Raw genomic sequence first — 19,092 nt, 5'->3', positions numbered from 1 at the left:
CCACTTCTAGCCTTGCAGAAAGTGGAGAGGATTGTGCCTATCCAGAATGTGCAGAAGATGCATCCGAGGGGATGCCACAAACAAGACCCCAGGATCTTACCGATCCAGAATGTGCACCCGAGGGGCTGCCACAAACAAGACCCCAGGATCTTACCGATCCAGAATGTGCACAATGTGCACCCGAGGGGCTTCCACAAACAAGACCCCGAGACAATCTGAAGATGAAAGCATCACCCTCCGATGACAGTCAGCCCGAGATGCTGCCACCAGCCAAGAGAGCGGCTATAGAAAACGTTGCTGATCTACAGCACATGTGAAAAAGACTTGGGTATACTAATAGATCACAGACTGAATATGAGTCAACAGTGTGATGCAGCAGCAAAAAAGGCAAATGCAATTCTAGGATGTATTAACAGAAGCATTCAGTCTAGATCACGTGAAGTCATTATTTCCCTCTACTCCTCTTTGGTCAGACCTCATCTGGAATATTGTGTCCAGTTTTGGGCACCACATTTTAAAAAAGACATCAACAAACTGGAGCAAGTTCAGAAAAGAGCAACCAGAATGGTTACCAGTCTGCAAACCCTGTCTTATGAGGAAAGGTTGCAGGATTTGGGATTATTTAGTTTGCAAAAGAGAAGACTGAGAGGAGACTTAATAGCGGTCTACAAATATCTAAAGGGCTGTCACATTGTAGAAGGATCAACTTTATTCTCATTTGCACAAGGAAAGACTAGAAGCAATGGGATGAAACTGAATGGGAGGAGACACAGATTAGATATTAAAAAAACTTTTTGACAGTTAGAGTGATCAATGAGTGGAACAAGCTGCCACGAGAAGTGGTGAGTTCTCCTTCAATGGAAGTCTTCAAACAGAGGCTGGACAGACATCTGACTGGGATGATTTAGCGAATCCTGCTTTGAGCAAGGGGTTGGACCAGATGGCCCAGGAGGTCCCTTCCAACTCTACGATTCTATGATTCTCATTATTATTATTGTTATTATTATTATTATTATTATTATTTATATAGCACCTTTAATTCCATGGTGCTGTACATGAGAAGGGGAGGAGTAACCCCTGAGATAGAGACCCCACAAGTGGAGATGCCTGATATTGGGAACCAAGAGAATAACCTGCCTCCAGAGCTCTTAACCATCCTGCAGAGCAAAGGGGAGGAAGGCTACCTAGATGACGAGATCATCATCATGGCCCAGGACCTGCTGCAGAGAGTTTAAGGGTTTTGATGGCCTGCAGCCCCCCTGCGCTCTTATGGTACCAGGGTACAGCGTAGTGCAGAATGCTGTACAAATCCACTATGATGCGGACAGGGTGCACTGGCTGACAACCTGCTATAAAAATGGACAAATCTTTGTGGCCGACAGCTTCACCATCAGGAATCTGTCTCCATCCATCCATCAGCAGATTACCAACATGTACAGTATAGTGGTCGACAATCCCCTGGAACAGCTGAGGTTTATCGATGTGGATCAGCAGAAGAACTGGTACGACTGTGGCTTATATGCTATAGCGTTTGCCTAAGAGCTTATGGCAGATGGCGGTGAACCCAGAGCTGAGTTCCAGCATCAGAAGATGAGGACTCATATAATATCCTGCCTGCAGAACAACAGAATCAGCGGATTTCCCAAAAAGGTCAGGGAGTGACTCCATGTCTATAAACGGCATGTAGCGTGTATGATGGTCCAAGAGATCGCCCTGACCTTTAACCGGACACGACCCAGGGTCACAGACCAGTCTGCACCAGTAAGTAACCATGGACTTTCCATAATACCTTCAATATAGTGAATGTATAAATATGGGGGGGTGTTGTATCCAATATATATGTGTTTACATAAGGTAAGATCATTATTACAGGAGTGCGAACTGAAAATAACAGTGGCAATGATGTCACATTGTGAGGACATGAAATAGTTTACTGGTGAGATTCTCCTGGAAGACAAGGGGAGAAGTGACCATTATTGTGAAATAATCCAAATCCCTGCACAACTGTGGCCACATCCTGACTGCCTGCAGCCAACAATAGAGGGAGCTCCCACTCACCACAGCATACAGACTCTACTGCTCCCCCTAGTGGTGTCCAGATTTATAACTAGTGACAGACAGCAGAGGATTCGGAGCTGTGCATCAGAAGAACTGAGGTCCAGCCCCTATAAAGATGTACTAAGAGATTAATTATCCCAGCATTTTAAGGTGTTTTCTGTTTTTTCGTACACAGAGGTATGAACCAGACAAGAATGACCCCAAGTCGCAACTATTACAAGTGTCAGTGTTTCTGTCATCACCATGGACCAAATATAATCCAGGTAAGAGGAGTGTAATGAGCGGCAGTGAGTATCGTCTGCTCGTCTCTGATATGTAATATTCGGCTGCTCCATGATCAGGTTTGTTTTATCTCTCTGCAGATCACGGTTCCAGAGCCGGGGTCTCTCTGTGCCCCCACAATGAAGATGGAGTACGGCTGGAGGTGACGGCTATCACAAGTCAATGATGTGGCAGCCGCCATGTCAGGATCAGATGAGCCGCATCTAAGGACGAAGTAGATTCCGGGCTCGGTCTCTGTCCTCATTACTTTCTGCACTCAGATGTGATCACAGGATCAGTGAATCTTCGGCTGCATCCGACCCGATCTACGGAACATGCTGGCATGATCCAGCACCGCCCAAGGGAAGGGCAGGCCGTCAGCCATGGTTCCCTAGAGGTTTCCTCCACTGGGGGTTTTTCCTCTCCTGAGTGCTGAAGGACGACTCTCCATGAGTCCAGGACCCATCACCATCATCATCATGGAAACTTCTACTTGTGATATATTGTATGAAGTGAATAAAGAATTCAATTAATATCTAGCAGCTGTGTGTCTGAGCCATGTGTCTGAGCCTTGTATCTCTACATTGAAATTGCAGGGAAAGTTATGGAATTCTGGAAATGACAGGTGTGATATTTTTTCTGAGTTTTCCCTACAAACTGTTTGGAACATTTGGAAGAATGATTGTCCGGAGAAGAAAATATGACGCTGCCTTAAGACCTGTGTTTGCCAGCAGTAGAGAGTCCACTCGTGTGTGGGGGCTTCTCATCAATGGAGGAGCTCACTCACAGTAATACCTCAACAGGGCCATGAATGAAGAATAAAATCTAAACCTCCTCCACGAGCAACTACTCCCATCATCCAGGGCAAGGTTGTGATGATGCTTTTCTCCTCCATAATGGAGACCAGGTCACATGGGAAAAGTGATAAACTAAGTTGCTTTGGTGAAAAAGACATTGGCATTTTGGTTCCAAGGACGAAAACCAAAGTTTGAGTCAGTCTCAAAACTTTTGGCCATGATTGTATTTATCCATCTTAAGATAATGATAGCACTCCATTCCTGATACCTAAAACTTCTCTCACCTTCTGCATTAATAAAACACTTTTCTCACTATTTTTTGTGCAGAAAGCAGGTAAATACGTTCCGCAAACTGATTTTCGGCATGTCTGCCCTGTTGGCCGAATTCTATAGAAACTTCCGTGCCCCTGATAAATATTTAGGAACCTGCTCTCACTTCCTTGAGCGTGAATTGGCTTATTATAGGGGGGCACAGATTTTTGGCCACGTGTAGAGTGAATATAGTACTATAGCTCAGTGGCTAGACACATAGAATTAGGAAAAGTCATTGGGCACAGGGAATGATGCTGACCTCTAGTGTTGATGTGTTGTCATTGTGGCACATAATAATTGTCTCCTCCAGTGATATGATAGAAATACCAACAAGAAGCGTGTGCCTTAAAGGTGACTATAAACATATCTAATAAAAATGATTAACATAAGAGAAGAGTAACCTAAACTTGATGTAGAACTGTATGGAATAAAGGAATATTTTCAGCAACAGCGCCTCTTGTCTACAGGCGTCGTATCTTGTATTGCAATAGGTGCTAGGATCAGTCACAGACCACTCCCGTCAGTTTATCCCCCGAAATACTGCAGTCACAGCATTCCGGAAGTCGGCACAGGGCTGACAGCCCCTCTGCCTTTGGGTCAGAGACCCCGCGGCGTGACACAGGGTCCCTATCGTTGCCATGGTGAGCGAATGTCGTCATCACGACATCTGGCTCAACAGAGCTAGGAAACTTGTTGATCATGCACAGTGCATGATCAGGTAGTCTCCCTGTCAGTGCAGCGATCAGCCTGCAAAAAATGATTGTCCCATAGTGGGACTAAGTAAAAGACTTAGGAAAAAGGTAAAGAAAAATTTTTTTTTTTAAATAATAATTGGAAAAATATTAAAAAAATCAAAAATAAAAAATCAATACATATTCTATCACTAAATAAATATTTGAATGAAAAAAACAATATAAACAATAGAAGTGCACACATGTGGTATCGCCGCATGCACAACGACTCGACCTATAAAACTGTCCCACTACTTAACCCCTTTAGTGAACACAAAGAAAAAACAAGGCAAAAAACAATTCTTTATCATCATACTGCCGAAAACAAAAAGTGGAATAACGCGATCAGAACCTCATATTACCCACCTGAGCTGCTGCAGAACCTCATAGTATACCTCAGCTGCTGAAGAACCTCACAATATACCTCAGCTGCTGCAGAACCTCAATACGTCTCAGCTGCTGCATAACCTTATATTACACACCTCAGTTGCTGCAGAATCTCATAATACACATCTCAGCTGCTGCAGAACCTCATAATACACCTCAGCTGCTACAGAACCTCATAATACACCTCAGCTGCTACAGAACCTCATAATACACAGCTCAGCTACTGCAGAACTTCAGTACGTCTCAGGTGCTGCATAAACTTATTACACGCCTCAGCTGCTTCAGAACCTCATATTACCCACCTCAACTGCTGCAGAACCTCATAATACACATCTCAGCTGCAGCAGAACCTCACAATATACACATCAACTGCTGCAGAACCTCATACTACCCATCTCAAATGCTGCAGAACCTCATAATACACATCTCAGCTGCTGCAGAACCTCATAATACCCCTCAGTTGCTGCAGAACCTCACAATTCACAGCTCAGCTTCTGCAGAACCTCATATTACACACCTCAGCTACTTGAAACCTTTTTTTGGACACTGTGGTACGGTAAAGGGTGTTTTACTGGATGGAAGATATGTTTCTCCTAGCAGATTAATGTTTGGCCGGGTTTTTTCTTAAAGACGGGACCTGCGATGATGTCAGGGTCACGTGATCAGCCCATGTGATGTCTACCTCACTGGTAGGAGGCGTTAGGCCCTATGTAATGGAGGTTGGTGATTGCCACAGGGTGAGTGTGTGTTTCTGGAAGCTACAGGAACTTGTGTGGACTCAGCCTGAAACTTGTATATAGGATTCCCGTGCTGCAGGACTATCGCAGCAAGACTCGGAAGAACCCCGGGAATGGCACCTGGCGGATGCCGCAGGACCTGGCAGCCGCTTAGTTACGCCCGTCCCGTGCAAGGGGTGAGTCTGGGACCAGTGGTTCTCCAAGCTGGAGTATGAGTTTGCTTTCCCTTATGTTTTGTTAAGCTGCTGGTTACTGAGTGACATTAAAACCACTGAAATTGGACTTTATGCCTGTGTGTTGCCTCGTTACTGCCGCCCAGCTATTGCCTACCAGAGCAAATCCCTACAACACACATTTGTGTAGAATATATACAGATCTGTATACTTATTTTTTTTAGATGACAATTTGGTAAAATCTATAAATACTGTGAATACAAAGTCCTTGGTGTCACAATAAAAAATAAATAAATAAAAATCGCTCAGATCCTTAAAAATAGAAAAATAATTATTCGTTGTCCACATCTTTGGAGTATATTGTGATGTCACCGGATAAATCCGGAGCTGATGTCACAGTCTACACGGAATGTTCTATGCCGGCTCAGATTGGACCACAGAAGAACAGGACAATCCCCTGGTGGACCCCTCTGCTGCACTGGGAACCCAGACCTCCACACCCTACCTGACCAGGGCTTAGATGCGCTTCATACAGACAGGTTGCAGGGTCTCGGGGACTCCCGCTGTGTGACCGTATCACCGCCTCATAGAACTAAGAGAGTCCTTGCTCCAAGGCGATGGCCCGGTATCAGGACTGACCGTCTGAGACAAGGGCAAAGCCTCAGATAATACCGAGTAGTAGTAATTTCCTCTACTATGAGGTAATAAAAACAAATCAATTTTCACATTTTTGGCATCAGTTTTTCTTCCATGGGGAACTGAAATTCCCAACGTGCCCTGAAAGATACCGACCTCCAGGACCTGCTTGGAGTTGTAGTTTTCTACACAAATTGTATTCTTAAAGGGGTATTCCCATCTCCAAGATCCTATCCCAATATCTAGTAGTAATATAAGTAATATCTCTGTCCATTTCCTCATGTGCAGGACCTTAGGTATCCATGGTTAGAACCACTAGCAGCTAGCTGTTACTATATCAGTGGTCGTAACCATGGATATCTAAGGTCCTATGATGCCTCCACATGAGGAAATGGACTTAGTGAATCAGAAGAACTATACTACATTTCTAATTGGAGGAATTTGTTAATATTATTAATATTATTATTATTATTATTATTATTATTATTATTATTATTATTACTACACCTACGACATTGGGACAGGATCTTAGAGATGGGAATACCCCTTTTAATGTTAGTTCACATGTAGAGGTGAAATTCATATCAAATTGTTTGGCGCACAGTGTTGCGGGTAAGACCACGCTCACATGTTGCAATGTTTTTAAGAGAAAAAAACATCACAACAAAAGAGTGCATTTAAAATAGCAGCGGGTGAAGGCAGCCTCAGGCTATGTTCACACGTTAAGAACAAAGAAATGGAGTGCTGACTTCAATATCACATAAAAAACAATGAGTTTTATTAAATAAGTAAACATATATAACACACAATACATAAAACAAGGGAAGATTTCACAAAAATGCTCCTAGGGAAATTTTTGACATGGGAAAGTTATGCAAAAATTGGAGCTGTATCAATAATTACTGTATCACCCAAATGGAGTACAAAAGTTAAGGCAGTAACCATAAAGAGGTACATAGGGTGAACATAAAGTGCAAAGTGCAAATATATTAATCACAGCCTTTTAGGCACGCTTACCCATATTAGTGATCGCAAGTGCTGAAAAGTTCCCTGAGGAGAGACCCTGGACGCGCGTTTCGCGGGATGCTTTATCAAGTTACTGCCTTAACTTTTGTACTCCATTTGGGTGATACAGTAATTATTGATACAGCTCCAATTTTTGCATAACTTTCCCATGTCAAAAATTTCCCTAGGAGCATTTTTGTGGAATCTTCCCTTGTTTTATGTATTGTGTGTTATATATGTTTACTTATTTAATAAAACTCATTGTTTTTTATGTGATATTGAAGACAGCACTCCATTTCTTTGTTCTTAATATACACTACGGAGTTTCTTCTCTTGATAGTCCTATATAATTATATTATATACAGCTATGAGATTTGTTGCTATATGTATAGCTGCGTTTGTCTTTGTGTATCAGTTAACATTATGTTCACACGTTGCGTTTTTGCAGCCTTTTTATGCCAGTTAAAAGCTGCTTTTAAGGGTATGTGCACACGCAGCGGATTTGTTCTCTGCGGATCCGCTGCAGATCCGCAAGCAATGTACAGTACAATGCTAAGCAATGGGTTTTCAAAACCGCAGTGCACAGGCTGCGGACTTGCTGCGGATTGAAATCCGCAGCATGTCAATTCTTTCTGCTGATTTTGCTGCGTTTCGACACCAGTTCCATTATACTGGTGTCAAAATGCAGGGGCAAATCCGCAGGTAAAACCGCACTTCCTTCAGCCCCCCATAGAAAGCAATGGATAAGTGCAAAAAAGCAGCAAAAACATAGCAAGAAACGCCATCAGTTCTTGCAGTGTTATTAGTGACAAAAGCAGGTACAGCAGAATGTGATTTTCCCAAAATTAAACCAAAATATCTTGGTGTCCTCACCTGAGAATGGCGGTTACATTAGTACAGTTTAATGAAATTATTGATATCTCTGACCGATGTGTGAAGTTGAACAATAGCTGATCACCCCAATGCACTGCCAATGTCTTAGGTAAACTATGCCTGACCAATTCACCTCCCCCTGCTGGATTTACATTTGCAAATGTGTATTTTTTCATTACCTCATAGGAACGTTTTTGCTCAGAATAGTCACTTTTTTCAGACATAAAAATCTTTCTAAATATTTCTATCAAATTTCCCTTTTTTCCCCAAATGTTTTATGGTTTCACCTACGTCTTATATCGGTGGTCTAACACCTCGCATTGTTCATCCTTGTAGAGTGGAAGCAAAGCTGAACTTTCGGATCCTTAAAAACGCCGCAAGAAAAGCAGAGTAGAAGCCAGCAAAAGGTGTTTTTTGTGTCTGCAGTTTTTTTTCCTGCCAAAACATTAGGTTTTGGCTGCAGAACAAAAAAAGTAACGTGTGAATATGCTGTAAAAATGAGAAGCCTTAAACAAGTCCAACTGAAAACCTTTGTGGTAAAACATGTAATACAGGCCATATTGTGCACTTACACTTTACAGCAAGTGCTATAAACCAGCAATCCCCCCCCACTGCATTCTCCATATACTTCGGTGGAGATATAACTACACATACAGGAACCTCCTCATAACATTTTATGGAGAATGTGGCTGGAAATTTGTGATTAAGGGTCAGATAACTGCACGTTACTGTAGTGTGGCGTCAGCATCAATGTTACTGGTGGGCCCTTAGCAGCTGAGCCTGAAGCAGTGATATCACAATGTGGAGTGTGGAACTCGATGACATCTTCTACTCTATGACATCACAATGACTGCAAAGGAGTGAAGCCTATGTAAAGCCTGACCGCAGAGCCGAGGCTGTCATTTGTGTGACTCCCTATTGGATACACAAAGCTACAGGAATACGAAGGAGAAAGAAAGCGACGACATCATGGGGATTCATGGAGGTCCCCATTGTGACCAGCGGCTGCTGGTCAAGGCTCTCTCTTCCTGCAAGTCAACTGGCTTTAGTCTTCTGACCCGATTCAAGAAATTCCAATGCAATTGCAGAGCTCAGCGGAAGGATTCTTTCCAGGCCATCAAATCTGCCACCATGACAGTGGTCAAGAGCATCAGGTCAGTTGCTACAAAAAGACGTAGAAACCACGTCATCAGCCAAGACAGCGGTGAAAAGAGCCCAACCTACATAGTAGGTGACACTGAGCCCACTTCTAGCATTGTAGAAAGTGGAGAGGATCTTGCCGATCCAGAATGTGCACAAGATGCACCCGAGGGGCTGCCACAAACAAGACCCCAGGACTTTACTGACCCAGAATGTGCACCCGAGGGGCTGCCACAAACAGGACCCCAGGATTTTGCATATCCAGAATGTGCACAAGGTGCACCCGAGGGGCTGCCACAAACAGGACCTCAGGATCCTGCTGATCCAGAATGTGCACACGATGCACCCGAGGGGCTGCCACAAACAAGACCCCAGGACTTAACCGATCCAGAATGTGCACCCGAGGGGCTGCCACAAACAGGACCCCAGGACTTTACCGATCCAGATTGTGCACAATGTGCACCCGAGTGGCTGCCACAAACAAGACCCCAGGATTTTGCTGATCCAGAATGCGCACAAGGTGCACCAGAGGGGCTACCACAAACAAGACCCCAAGACAATCTGAAAAGGAAAGCATCAACCTCTGAGGACAGTCAGCCCGAGATGATGCCACCAGCCAAGAGAGCTGCTATAGAAAATATTATTGATCTACTTATAGAAGTAATTGGCTTTAGTCTTCCGACCCGATTCAATTCCAATGCAATTTCAGAGCTCTCCTGAAGGATTCCTTCCAGGCCATCAAATCTGCCACCATGACAGTGGTCAAGTGCTTCAGATTAATTGCTATAACAAGACGTAGAGACCGCGTCATCAGCCAAGACAGCGGTGAGAAGAGCCCAACCTACATAGTAGGTGATATTGAGCCCACCTCTAGCATTGCAGAAAGTGGAGAGGATTGTGCCGATCCAGAATGTGCAGAAGATGCATCCGAGGGACTGCCACAAACAAGATCCCAGGATCTTACCGATCCAGAATGTGCACAATGTGCACCCGAGGGGCTTCCACAAACAAGACCACGAGACAATCTGAAAATGAAAGCATCACCCTCCGATGACAGTCAGCCCGAGATGCTGCCACCAGACAAGAGAGCGGCTATAGAAAATGTTACTGATCTACTTATCATTATTATTATTGTTATTATTATTATTTATTTATATAGCGCCTTTATTTCCATGGTGCTGTACATGAGAAGGGGAGGAGTAACCCCGGAGATCGAGACCCCACAAGTGGAGATGCCCGATATTGGGAACCAAGAGAACAACCTGCCTCCAGAGCTCTTAACCATCCTGCAGAGCAAAGGGGAGGAAGGCTACCTGGATGACGAGGTCATCATCATGGCCCAGGACCTGCTGCAGAGACAGTTTAAGGGTTTTGATGGCCTGCAGCCCCCCTGCGCTCTTATGATACCAGGGTACAGCGTACTGCAGAATGCTGTACAAATCCACTATGATGCGGACAGGGTGCACTGGCTGACAACCTGCTATAAAAATGGCCAAATCTTTGTGGCCGACAGCTTCAACATCAGGAATCTGTCTCCATCCATCCATCAGCAGATTAACAACATGTACAGTATAGTGGTCGACAATCCCCTGGAACATCTGAGGTTTATCGATGTGGATCAGCAGAAGAACTGGTACGACTGTGGCTTATATGCTATAGCGTTTGCCTACGAGTTTATGGCAGATGGCGGTGAACCCAGAGCTGAGTTCCAGCATCAGAAGATGAGGACTCATCTAATATCCTGCCTGCAGAACAACAGAATCAGCGGATTTCCCAAAAAGGTCAGGGAGTAACTCCATGTCTATAAACGGCATGTAGAGTGTATGACGGTCCAAGAGATCGCCCTGACCTTTAACCTCACAATGAAGATGGGGTACGGCTGGAGGTGACGGCTATCACACGTCAATGATGTGGCGGCCGCCATGTCAGGAGCAGATGAGCCGCACCTCAGGACGAGGCAGATTCCGGGCTCGGTCTCTGTCCTCATTACTTTCTGCAGTCAGATGTGATCAGAGGATCAGTGAATCTTCTGCTGCATCTGACCCGATCTACGGAACATGCTGCCATGATCCAGCACCGCCCAGGGGAAGGGCAGGCCGTCAGCCATGGTTCCCTAGAGGTTTCCTCCACTGGGGGTTTTTCCTCTCCTGAGTGCTGACGGACGACGACTCTCCGTGAGTCCAGGACCCATCACCATCCTCATCATGGGAACTTCTACTTGTGATATCTTGTATGAAGTGAATAAAGAATTCAATTAATATCTAGCAGCTGTGTGTCTGAGCCATGTGTCTGAGCCTTGTATCTCTACATTGAAATTGCAGGAAAAGTTATGGAATTCTGGAAATGACAGGTGTGATATTTTTTTCTGAGTTTTCCCTACAAACTGTTTGGAACATTTGAAAGAATGATTGTCCGGAGAAGAAAATATGACGCTGCCATAAGACCTGTGTTTGCCAGCAGTAGAGAGTCCACTCGTGTGTGGGGGCTTCTCATCAATGGAGGAGCTCACTCACAGTAATACCTCAACAGGGCCATGAATGAAGAATAAAATCTAAACCTCCTCCACGAGCAACTACTCCCATCATCCAGGGCAAGGTTGTGATGATGCTTTTCTCCTCCATAATGGAGACCAGGTCACATGGGAAAAGTGATAAACTAAGTTGCTTTGGTGAAAAAGACATTGGCATTTTGGTTCCAAGGACGAAAACCAAAGTTTGAGTCAGTCTCAAAACTTTTGGCCATGATTGTATTTATCCATCTTAAGATAATGATAGCACTCCATTCCTGATAGCTAAAACTTCTCTCACCTTCTGCATTAATAAAACACTTTTCTCACTATTTTTTGTGCAGAAAGCAGGTAAATACGTTCCGCAAACTGATTTTCGGCATGTCTGCCCTGTTGGCCGAATTCTATAGAAACTTCCGTGCCGCTGATAAATATTTAGGAACCTGCTCTCACTTCCTTGAGCGTGAATTGGCTTATTATAGGGGGCACAGATTTTTGGCCACGTGTAGAGTCAATATAGTACTATAGCTCAGTGGCTAGACACATAGAATTAGGAAAAGCCATTGGGCACAGGGAATGATGCTGACTTCTAGTGTTGATGTGTTGTCATTGTGGCACATAATAATTGTCTCCTCCTGTGATATGATAGAAATACCAACAAGAAGCGTGTGCCTTAAAGGTGACTATAAACATATCTAATAAAAATGATTAACATAAGAGAAGAGTAACCTAAACTTGATGTAGAACTGTATGGAATAAAGGAATATTTTCAGCAACAGCGCCCCTTGTCTACAGGCGTCGTATCTTGTATTGCAATAGGTGCTAGGAGCAGTCACAGACCACTCCCGTCAGTTTATCCCCCGAAATACTGCAGTCACAGCATTCCGGAAGTCGGCACAGGGCTAACAGCCCCTCTGCCTTTGGGTCAGAGCCCCCGCGGCGTCACGCAGGGTCCCTATCGTTGCCATGGTGAGCGAATGTGGCTCAACAGAGCTAGGAAACTTGTTGATCATGCACAGTGCATGATCAGGTAGTCTCCCTGTCAGTGCAGCGATCAGCCTGCAAAAAATGATTGTCCCATAGTGGGACTAAGTAAAAGACTTAGGAAAAAGGTAAAGAAAAAAAAAAAATTTTAAATAATAATTGTAAAAATATTAAAAAAATAAAAAAATCAATACATATTCTATCACTAAATAAATATTTGAATGAAAAAAACAATATAAACAATAAAAGTGCACACATGTGGTATCGCCGCATGCACAACGACTCGACCTATAAAACTGTCCCACTACTTAACCCCTTTAGTGAACACAAAGAAAAAAACAAGGCAAAAAACAATTCTTTATCATCATACTGCCGAAAACAAAAAGTGGAATAACGCGATCAGAACCTCATATTACCCACCTCAGCTGCTGCAGAACCTCATAGTATACCTCAGCTGCTGCAGAACCTCACAATATACCTCAGCTGCTGCAGAACCTCAATACGTCTCAGCTGCTGCATAACCTTATATTACACACCTCAGCTGCTGCAGAATCTCATAATACACATCTCAGCTGCTGCAGAACCTCATAATACACCTCAGCTGCTACAGAACTCATAATACACCTCAGCTGCTACAGAACCTCATAATACACAGCTCAGCTACTGCAGAACTTCAATATGTCTCAGCTGCTGCATAACCTTATTACACGCCTCAGCTGCTTCAGAACCTCATATTACCCACCTCAACTGCTGCAGAACCTCATAATACACATCTCAGCTGCAGCAGAACCTCACAATATACACATCAACTGCTGCAGAACCTCATATTACCCACCTCAAATGCTGCAGAACCTCATAATACACATCTCAGCTGCTGCAGAACCTCATAAAACACCTCAGTTGCTGCAGAACCTCACAATTCACAGCTCAGCTGCTGCAGAACCTCATATTACACACCTCAGCTACTTGAAACCTTCTTTTGGACACTGTGGTACAGTAAAGGGTGTTTTACTGGATGGAAGATATGTTTCTCCTAGCAGATTAATGTTTGGCCGGGTTTTTTCTTAAAGACGGGACCTGCGATGATGTCGGGGTCACGTGATCAGCCCATGTGATGTCTACCTCACTGGTGGGAGGGGTTAGGCCCTATGTAATGGAGGTTGGTGATTGCCACAGGTTGAGTGTGTGTTTCTGGAAGCTACAGGAACTTGTGTGGACTCAGCCTGAAACTTGTATATAGGATTCCCGTGCTGCAGGACTATTGCAGCAAGACTCGGAAGAACCCCGGGAATGGCACCTGGCGGATGCCGCAGGACCTGGCAGCCGCTTAGTTACGCCCGTCCCGTGCAAGGGGTGAGTCTGGGACCAGTGGTTCTCCAAGCTGGAGTATGAGTTTGCTTTCCCTTATGTTTTGTTAAGCTGCTGGCTACTGAGTGACATTAAAACCACTGAAATTGGACTTTATGCCTGTGTGTTTCCTCGTTACTGCCGCCCAGCTATTGCCTACCAGAGCAAATCCCTACAATTGGTGGAGAATGCGAGCAGAAGCAGTGAGGCCAGGCTGTTTTGATTTTTGATCGGTACCCCAGCCTATGTCCTGGGTGAAACGAGTGGCAGATATCCAGGCGGGGAACTTTCCAGAAATAGAGGCCACGCGACAGCAACAGCAGGCTATGCAGCAGCAACAGGAGGCCATGCGGCAGCAGCAACAAGAGTTCATGCGACAGCAGGCTATGCAGCAGCAGGCTATGCAGCAGCATCAGGAAACCAATCAGCTGTTGATACAGCATATCACAACAGCGCAAGCAAAAGGAGCTGACCGGGGAATCCAGGATATTCGGAAAGCGGTTTGTACAGCGATTCCTAAAATGGGAGAATCGGACGATGTGGAGGTGTATCTGGAGATGTTCGAAGGAGTCGCTGAGAGAGAGAAGCTCCCCCGGGACCATTTGGCAGGTGTCCTCGATCCGTTTCTGACCCCAGGACTGTTGAAAGCGTGTCAGGACCTACCCCCAGAGCAAAGGGCGGACTACACGGTCGTCAAGGGTGAGATACTGGCACGCATTGGGGTAAATGTGTTAGTGAGGGCTCAGCGGGTACACCACTGGAAGTTTACCCCTCCAAGCCCGCCCGGTCCCAGTATTACGACCTGTTGCACCTGTTACAAAAGTGGTTGCAGCCTGAAGTGTTATCCCCTACGGCCATACTGGACCGCATAGTGACTGATAGATTTTGGAGGGCTTTGCCCCACTCCCTCCAGACCTGGGTCGGACAGGCGCCCCCTACTGATGCCATGCAGATGATAGACCTCATAGAAAGGTATGGGGCTACCAAGGAGTTACAGGGAGGGACCCCCCGAAAGGTAACAGGAAGGTTCCCTAAGTCCCCGCCCCTGGTTCGGCGAGCAGAGCCCAGGAAGGCCGCTCCGGACTTATCCGGGGAAGTAAGGAGCCCCATAATCTGCTGGCGGTGCCAGGAACCAGGTCATATGAGAGCTGATTGCCCCCACCTGACTGAGCCCATGGACACCAATTTTTGTTACCGCCAGTCCCATTGTTACGGCGGCGGAACACGCATAAAAAAATATAAATAAACGTGTTCGCCGCCCGGGGTCCACCGTGCGGCAGATGGAAAAACCGCAGTTAGAAGACACAGAGCACTGTGGCGGTAATGTGCACGGGGTTCTATATCACTCAGGTGCAATCAAGCAGTCTCTGTTAAGTGCACAGAGCTGCTCCAGGAAAAATTAGAAAAGTAACGCTGAGCCTGTTAGCAACACAGGGACTCAGCGGCACACATGCGGTAGGCAAAAACTGGAGTAGTTAGGATGTCACTACGTCCGACACCTACCGTGGTAACAGGTGTGCTGGCGTCGCAACCGCGGACACAGAAATGAGCTGCAACTGCAGCGCGGCGTGAACAGAGCCGCAAACAAGGCGCTGCAAAAACGCTGGAGCAATGCAGGACGCTTAGCTGCTGCAAAAAGTATGGCTGGAACGCGCTGGCGCTAGCGCTGCTACTGGCGGCTGCCCAATCACTCACACAAACGTAATATCAGAGGGAAGGGGTTTCATAATAAGTCATCCACCAGTCCAAGCATCCATCACCATACATACAGCAGCAGTATGAAAATACTAGCGCATGGCATAGCGGCCATGCGCACTTTTTATAGCGTACGGGACCTGCCGGAAATCTCCAGAGCCCTGAGCATAACCAATCAAATCAGGAGCAGGACCTGAGCACCTGACTCCTGAACTCCAATGAGAGCTATTCCCGTGAGCATGCTCAGAAGCTGGGACAAAGGACTTAGCCTCTGGAGACAAATATGTGAATCTGGATTCCCGCATAGGCATTATAGAACCCAGATTTCTAACACCCACTATGCCGAACCAATGTGTGCAATGGGCACCCCGAAGGGCCCTAATATGGAACATTTGTGTCGGCTAGAAGTGGAGGGCACCCGGGCTGTGGCCCTATTGGACTCAGGGAGTCTTGTAACCCTGGTACGAGCCAGCTGGATACACACCAGCGAGTTTACGGGTCGGAAAATTGGGGTGTTGTGTATACATGGAGACTTAAAAGACTATCCCACCGCACAAGTCGTAATCAGCACGCCAGCAGGGAGGCGGTGCCACGAGGTGGGGGTGGTGGCTAATTTACATTATGAAGTGATAATTGGAAGAGACTTTCCGTTGTTTTCTGTGCTGTGGCCGTCTGTGGTACCATCCACTGAGCAACTGCCGGTACCAGAGGCAACCAGGTTACATTCTCCAGAAGGGGGGGCATGAACCTGGTGGCCCGGAGGAAAATGTGCTGGCGGTCGGAATAACCTTCCCTTCGGTGGAGGAAGGGGAGAATTCTCCCCTAGAAGGATTGGCTGGAGAGGTGGAAGACTTGCCGCCGGGACCTGAGTTGTCAGACTTGAATGTATCAGGTGACAATTTTGGTACAGCGCAACTCCGAGACCTTACTTTAGCCGGGCCAGAGAAAATGTACTGTTTGTAAATGGGGAACCCCAACAACCTGGGGTAGATACGGTGTTGCCACGCTTTGAGTTGAACCAGGATTTGTTGTACCGAGTGGAGATAATACGTGGGGAAATGGTAGAACAATTACTGGTACCTCAGACGTATCGCAGGCTGGTAATGGTTTTAGCGCATGCGCATGTACTTGGGGGACATTTGGGCCAAAAGAAGACCCTCGACCGAATCCTGCAACGATTTTACTGGCCAGGGGTTCATGAAGAAGTTAAACGGTACTGTAGCTCCTGTCCAGTATGCCAGGTAACCAGTCCCCAGCCTCACTTTCGGAGCCCTTTGGTGCCTTTGCCGATTATAGAGGTGCCCTTCGAGAGAGTGGCCATGGACCTGGTGGGGCCTCTCAATAAGTCGGCAAGGGGACACCAACACATTCTGGTAGTTCTAGATTATGCTACCCGATATCCTGAGGCCATTCCTCTGCGCCACACATCAGCTAAGCTTATAGCAAAGGAACTCATGGGTATGTTTTCACGGGTGGGAATTCCGCAAGAAATTTTAACAGACCAGGGAACCCCCTTTATGTAAAAAATTATGAAGGAACTCTGCCGGTTGATAAAATGCTAAACAGTTGCGTAACTCGGTCTATCATCCCCAAACAGATGGTCTGTTAGAAAGGTTCAATAAGACCCCGAAGAGCATGGTAAAAAGGCAGTTTCCAAAGATGGGAAGGACTGGGATCTGTTATTGCCATATTTGTTATTTGCAGTGAGGGAGGTACCTCAGGCATCTACGGGGTTCTCGCCCTTTGAACTATTGTACGGCAGACATCCACGGGGCTTACTAGATATAGCCAAAGAGGCCTGGGAGAACCAACCTACTCCCCACAAAAGTGTGATAGAACATGTTGCAAAAATGCAAGAGAGAATGGAGACAGTCCTACCCTTGGTCCGGGAACATATGGAGGCAGCACAACGGTCACAGAGTCGGGTCTATAATCGGGAGGCTCGGGTAAGAACCTTTAGCCCTGGGGATCGGGTTTTGGTGCTTGTGCCTACCGTAGATAGCAAATTTCTCGCAAGGTGGCAGGGACCCTACGAGATCATGGAGAAGGTGGGGCCAGTAGACTACAAGGTACACCCTTTGAACTATTGTACGGCAGACATCCACGGGGCTTACTAGATATAGCCAAAGAGGCCTGGGAGAACCAACCTACTCCCCACAAAAGTGTGATAGAACATGTTGCAAAAATGCAAGAGAGAATGGAGACAGTCCTACCATTGGTCCGGGAACATATGGAGGCAGCACAACGGTCACAGAGTCGGGTCTATAATCGGGAGGCTCGGGTAAGAACCTTTAGCCCTGGGGATCGGGTTTTGGTGCTTGTGCCTACCGTAGATAGCAAATTTCTCGCAAGGTGGCAGGGACCCTACGAGATCATGGAGAAGGTGGGGCCAGTAGACTACAAGGTACACCAACCAAGACGGAGAAAGCCAGAACAGGTTTACCATAATAATTTGTTTAAACCCTGGAAAGATAGAGAGCACCTTGGTGGGGATAGTCCGCTGCCAGCGTTTCAGATGGTAAAGGCTCCGTTACCTCGGGGCGAGGCGGGAGAAGCCCAACCCGCGGTCAAAATTGCAGATACTTTGTCTCCTAAACAGGTTCAGGAGGTCCGGGAGTTCATCAGCCGAAATACAGATGTTTTTTCGGAGCTCCCTGGACGCACCTCCCTAATCTAACATGACGTTGTCACAGAGCCACAGGCCAAGGTCCGACTAAAGCCATATCGGGTGCCTGAGGCCCGGCGACAAGCCATCTCAGAAGAGGTAAAAATGATGCTACAGTTAGGGGTCACAGAAGAGTCTCAGAGTGAGTGGGCCATCCCAATAGCTCTAATACCCAAGCCTGATGGGTCTCTAAGATTCTGTAATGATTTTAGAAAACTCAATGACATTTCAAAATTTGACGCCTACCCCATGCCCCGGGTTGACGAGTTGATAGAGCGCTTTGGGCAAGCACGGTATTTTACAACTCTGGACCTCACAAAAGGTTATTGGCAGGTATCCCTAACAGAGGCGGCGAAGGGAAAGACGGCGTTTATAACACCTGAGGGGCTGTTCCAGTATAAGGTGTTACCCTTTGGATTGCATGGCGCTCCAGCAACGTTCCAGCGGTTTATGGATATTATTCTCCGTCCCCATCGCCGCTATGCCTCAGCCTATCTAGATTATATTATTGTGTTCAGCACCGATTGGGAAAGCCACTTAGCAAAAGTACAGGCAGTGGTAGACTCCCTGCGACAAGCAGGGCTAACTGCCAACCCAAAGAAGTGTTTCATAGGGTTGGAGGAAGCCCGCTACTTGGGTTATGTCACTGGGAGGGGAGTTCTCAAGCCCCAAGTAAACAAGGTCGGTAAAGGCCTTTTTGGGTTTGGAGGATATTACAGGCGATTCATTCCCAACTTTGCAACCCTGTCTGCGCCTTTAACAGATTGTTTAAAAGGGAAAAAATC

The sequence above is a fragment of the Dendrobates tinctorius genome, unplaced genomic scaffold (genome assembly GCF_039654945.1).
Source record: "Dendrobates tinctorius isolate UK_male_01 unplaced genomic scaffold, ASM3965494v1 ptg000107l, whole genome shotgun sequence".
Lineage (NCBI taxonomy): Eukaryota > Metazoa > Chordata > Amphibia > Anura > Dendrobatidae > Dendrobates > Dendrobates tinctorius.
This window is presented reverse-complemented; position numbering follows the sequence as displayed.